Source organism: Pezoporus flaviventris, unplaced genomic scaffold (genome assembly GCF_033815535.1).
Source record: "Pezoporus flaviventris isolate CSIRO_AGI_PZ_B2104156 unplaced genomic scaffold, CSIRO_AGI_Pfla_v1 ptg000001l, whole genome shotgun sequence".
NCBI classification, from domain to species: domain Eukaryota; kingdom Metazoa; phylum Chordata; class Aves; order Psittaciformes; family Psittacidae; genus Pezoporus; species Pezoporus flaviventris.
Window position 1 is genome coordinate 35397796 of NW_026892549.1, and position 6000 is coordinate 35403795.

At 41.0% G+C, this 6000-nt stretch overlaps 1 protein-coding gene across 1 annotated transcript in view; it reads right to left on the bottom strand.

Moving 5' to 3' along the window:
* The window catches only part of ITGB6 (integrin subunit beta 6), a 46364-nt gene extending 40984 nt beyond the window's left edge, over window positions 1–5380 (bottom strand). The window contains exon 1 of the mRNA XM_061451628.1: window positions 4879–5380. The gene's annotated coding sequence lies outside the window, so the exon portion shown is untranslated. The remainder of the gene's footprint in view (window positions 1–4878) is intronic.
* Between the last annotated feature and the right edge of the window lie 620 nt (window positions 5381–6000).

Consider the following 6000-nt stretch of genomic DNA (forward strand, 5'->3'; position numbering starts at 1 on the left):
TGCTGTAATAGTACTTCTGATTTCATATTTATGGGGTAGATTTGAAATAGCTTCAGTTAAAGTAAATCCAATTTTGAACGAATGAGGTAAAGTGAAAGCTTGAATATACTAACTTCAGTAACTACATCAGATGTCTCATCAATTCTCCTGGAGGTATTTTAGTCATTGGAAGTTAATCATTACCTGAAATTGTGTGAAAAACCTACTCAAAGCCAGCCTACAACATAGTGTTATGTTAGGGAAGCAATGCAGACGCTCAGTCATAGCTGTCAGTTATTTATTATACTTCTGTCAGTTATGATCTGATTCTTTCAAAAAATCATTTTTGCTTTCGATTTATAGTGAGATGCTGATATGGTGGGTGAGACTCTCTCAATTAAAGCAAGATCCTGCCCACCCTAATCTGGGGAGACATTTGAGTGTCTAACTACCATAATGTTATTGCAAAATTTTAAAGCAAAAATGTACCTAAGGGTGAAGAGGTTAATGAGTGAACATTAACTTAGAAGAGGGATCTGAATGCCCTTTTACACCAGGGAATGGTAGCTGTGCTCAGTAATGTCTGAGAGCAACAGCAGAGACCAAGGAAGAATTCAAGCAGGTCAAATACTCTTCTTGTGGTTGCACCAGAGGAGCGTGCCAAGCCATGAACATGGTGCTAAGCAGACCTCCAGGGAACACCAAATGCAGGTCTTGGGCTAACACACAGGAGGTGCCTCACTGTGTTTTCTATAGACACAGTCAAGAGCAAAGTGATTCTTAATGTGGGCATATCAGGTGCTTACTGCTGCACAGAAGAAATCTGAACCAGAAAAACATCAATCCAAAGTATCATTTGTTCATTGAATTCTTCAGCTGTCTTTCTAGACTTTGAAGCTAGGGAAGTTCCTTTCTTATTCTGTAGAGTGTGAACTTTCCCGCATGTAGGAAAAACACAAATGCTCTCTTCTACCCATGTCATGTTAACCTGAAGATCAAAGGGGATGGGTACATGACCTACAAGTCAAAATCATAGTAACAATTTCAAGCAAGATTATCTAATAAATAATGCCAGCAGTGGACTGAATATGCTAACAATGTCTTGTGGAAAGTACCTATTTAACATGTTCTCATGATGTCTTCAATTTCTATCTCATTCTGTGAAAGTTGTTCAGTATTTACAGTTCTAAACATATACAAAAGCAAACAAAAGATTGCAGTTATTTATTCAGACTGTGCTGACACACACAATACTAGCAGTCACATTACTGATAAAACCACTCATGTTTACTACATCTCCTACTTCATCAGTTTGCTCCCGCAGCATAATAAAGCCTACCTTTCCCTCATCCTGAGCTGATATTTATGTTCTCATGTGTTCCCATCTGATTCATCCTTGCTGTTTTATAGGAGCATTTTCTTTTCTTCTCCTGCTGCCTCAAAAAAACCCTCTTAGATTTATTTGCTATGCTTGTGTGTTGAGTAACAATAGTTCGATCTAGCTCATGCTTCTGAACTTATGTATTAACGAATCTTTCAAGACTTGGCCTTTTGCTTGAATTCTTCTAAGTTCACAGTCTTCCTAGTATATAATTTTCCTTATGATCCTGATACTGTGCTTTTTCTGTTGTTACAGTGACACTTGAGGAAGATTGTTCCTTGGAAGAAAGCAACTGGTCAAGGCTCAGGGTCAGACAGAGCATCACGAGCATCACGAGCATCACAAACATCACTTGGGCAGCCTTCCTGGCTGAAGAGATTCCTTAGTGCAGCTCTTGTGGGAGAAATCTGACAAATATTTTTCTGTTTATAATGTCTGTTAATACTCTGAATGCACAGGCATCATGAAGACCTTGATTCAGTTCTACAAAGACAGCTGGTAAATATTGCCAGAAAAATAACAGTCAGGAACAGAGGGTTTCCAAATCTGAGCCTGAAAGCCTGGGTTGAGGACAGGCAAGCACAGGAGACATGGAAACCAGGAAAAAGGTCAGAGAGGGAGCAAAGCTTGCTAAAGCTGATTTTAAACAACCATTTGAGGTATGGTCTGTGGTTTTAATATCCATTGCCACTGGATGAGATGAACTGCAGCTAATGGCACTATGGGACTGAAGAAGGCAAGAAGCATCTTCTAGGAATTATAAAGATCATTGTTACAAGTAGGTTTTCTGTCCTGAGGAGAGACAGCAGCATTTGCAGTCCTACCCTCCAGATGGCTCTGCTAAGAGAAGAAAAAACAGTCTCTATATGACCTTAATAAGGCACCTCTGCAGACACAGCCCAGAGGCTTTATCACACAAGTGGTGTTCCTAGGTAGTCTGGCAAGGTCTCATTTCAGCGGCAGCTAGCACTAAATGAGACCTCATTTTGATCAGGCTCTACCTCCCCGCTGACAAGCCTGCAAATGGACAAGTATTGCTTTGTCACAGCCTCTAGGCTGTCTGGGTGCCAGCAATGGGAAAGAAACCCTTAAGGAGAAACCTACCCTCAGTTTTGCACTTCTGTGCCCCAAACAAAAGGGTGAGAACCGTTGCAAGGGCAGCAATGCTCCTGCTCTGCCTGTTTGCTGAACCCACCCCAGCTGCTTCAGTTGTTACTGAAGAAAACTGCTAGGCAAGCATATGGGAAAATCTGATGCATTAGTTTTTATTCTCTTATACATAGGATAACAGAGAGCAAGTTGGATGAGAGTTTTGAATGCCAATGAGATGCTGACCAGGTCACATAAGTCTGATTTAAGAGGGGTATTCCTATCCTCCTAAACTCTCAAAAATGAAATCTTGCTAATGACAGAACAGACATCTTGGGACTTTCCCCAAGCCCCTTCACTCTTAACAGACAGCATGAATGTTTTAATTAAAACTTTGACAGAGAAGTAGATCAGTTCTACTCTATCATTTTCCTTTCATGGCAAGCTGATGCAGATTGCCAGGTTGATGAGATATATCAATATTATATGACACACCATGTGTCAGGCTGAACACATTAAAGGCTGATGTCAAATTTTAATGTAAGTCATGAATCACTTAAACTTATTCATCCATCCCTAATTAACATGAAAAGTATGAGTAACAAGGGCTTCTTTTGTTTTGCTTTTATACAAGCAGGAGAATGAGGCACCTGAACAGAGATATATAGGAGACAACAATTTTAACTCTGCTCATGTCAGAATGGTTCAGACACTTAGATCACAACACAGAAAAAACAACAAAATGCTAAAAAGACCTCATCCTAGCTCTCTGAGAACAAGAATTCTGACAGCTTGATTTGGAGTTGGCTATTAAGACCATCACGTCTTGTAAAAAGAAAAGAAAGTATCTGCATACACAACAAAAACAACCCCACACACATTTAAAAGAAGTTGTCCCCCACATCTCTCAAAGAGAGAACAGATAATGTTCAAACTGCATACTACTTTACTCAATTCTTCTCTTTTTCACCATTTATTGGCATTGTTAGCCAAATTTTCTTACAAAGGTATTCAACTGTAAAATTATTTTTGGTTAGATCTCAACCACAAATTCAGCCAATAAAGTGCATTGAAGAGTCATTGACTTTGCCGTCACTAACAAGGACTGTATGCCTTACAAATTGTAATAGGTATTTACATGATCTTACATACTTTGGATGATAAGTTACCACGATTCATCATTCTTTACCTGTATTTTTGCTGATTTTATTTCTCTAGTACTTCTCATCAGATTAACAGTTTCCCTTTCTATTTCAGTAGCATAGAAATATTCTGTTCTCAGAAAAAAAAAAAGCTTTCTTTTTCCTCCTTAGCTTATTTTTTTTCCTCCTTATTGTAGGATGTGCGTTGATGAAGTATCTGATGATGACATTCACTGCGGACTATTATTAAAAGTACTTGCTGCGGTAAGATTACTCATTCACTTTCTGCACATTTTTGGTGAACCTGTGTACCTCAGAGCCTGCATCTGTCACTGGGGACAGTGCAGAAGCACTTGCTGAGCTCTACAGCTCTGCAAGGAGGAAGAGGACCTGGCATCCTGAATAGCAATAGCTCTAAAGACCATTGCTGAAAAATGGCACAATCATCAGAGATGGGCGCATGGCAGAAGCAGTGCTGAGAGCACTGCTACCATAGACGCAAGTAACAGGTTTATTCATAGCACTGCTTTTCCCCAGGGAATGGCGTCTTGCGAGTGACTTCATTAACTGCTGACAGCAGACAGACTGCGCTGTGCTGGGAGTGAAAGGGAAACACTCATCAGATGGCCACAGCCACAACTGAGGAAACTCACAGAAGAGATAACTGGCAAGTGTGGTGCTTTCCTCACTGTTCAGAAGAAGTTAGTCATATCCCCAAATGTAATGATTTATTCCTTTCCTTTCTGTAGGGCAATGTTCTTGTGCACAGACTTGCTTTTTGCACAAAGGGTGCTGTTCACTGGGCTCTTGGAAACTTCCCAGGCTGCGGAAGGTGGGGTCTGCATTCCAGATTGGTTGCTAATTGTAAGGAAAACCCCTAAATATATTGGTGGTGTTACTTTTAATAGTCAGAAGACACCTAGCAAACCTATCATTCACTGCTGTCCTGTGTTTGACCTCCCACAAGACATGCAATAAAGCTTCCCTCACTGCATGGCCAGCAGGATGCGTACTGTCTTTGGTGTCTCCAGTGCGTTTACTTACAGAAACAGGGTTGCACAGCCCGAATGACCTATATCCTTACAGCCAGGGATCCCCACTCCCACCCTAAGCTTAAAAACATCCATCCCCACTGAACCAACCTGAGGATGTTTGCCTGCAGGTGCTCTCCATACTCTAAAGATCATACTAAGAGCTGAACAGCTGATAGCTGAAACACAAGGGTTTTGTACATGTAATTGCTTCTTTCTTTGCTCCAAAAATACATGAAAAACCACATTTCCTTACCTGCTGGTCCCCAGTATGCCTGAGCATCTTTCAGGTGCAGAGCAAACTCTCCAACATTTCAGCTGCCCTTGAGCTGCAGCTCCGCTTTCCTTTGGATCACAGGGAACTTCTCTTTCTCCTCATAGCAGCTGCCTTGCTCCTTGCAAGCCCAGAAGCCAAGCCTCCTTGTTTAAAAGCACACCACCATCACACTTCCATTTTCTCTGTGAATTATCCAGGCTCACTGGGCATCTGTGTTTCAAGCATTAATACCTTGATTATTGACTCTCTTCAGCACAGTTTTTTACTCTCCAAACCCTATCTCCACCAGAAAGTTTCAAGAAATCTGGCCTAAAATGCCAGTGAAAACTCCTATTCTTCCCAGAGGGAACACTAATAGTCCTTCATAATCAAGCAGGCTATTTATAGGAATGGTGACAGTGTGTCTAACCCCACAGTACAATGAGCATGAGGCAGTCCACACAAGACATGATGATAGGGGCTGTTCATAAAATCAAGTGGAAATTCATGTGCTGTATGTCAATAGTGATTTAAGTAATCATTTTCTTTCCCCACACAGCACAATGTCACTGGAATAATTAATCCATTATTTTTAAGAATAACATTGAAGCTATTCTGATTTCTAAAATGTTTATACTCACTATAATCCTAATCCGCTCTCTTTCTGCATTGCAGTGCTTCCACCTCTCATGCAATTGCTTTTTTGCTGGGATCACACACACTTTCTGAAGGCGTTTCTTCCCCATAAACTGCATTGCAGGTTTATCTTAACAGACACAGAACTAGTCCCTTTGATCTGAGTAGCAGAATACAATTAGTTTGGGATAAACAACAGATGAATCCCAGACAAGCCCCAGACAAAACCAGAAGTGGCAGGGAGGCAGAATTACCTTAGGAAATAAGCAAGGAAGCATCAGTACCAGCTGGGTTGTGAATCAGAGCAGGAAACAGATACAACACTCTCTTCTAAGGTACCAAGTGGGAAGCTGGCATGAAAAGCAGAAGCATCCTAGTATATATATTGTTTCCCTGAGCAGGAGATGAGGAGCTGGGAAAACACTGTAAGAAAATGGGAAACAGAGAGAAAGCAGGCAGGGATGAGATGTACGGTTAGGGATGCAC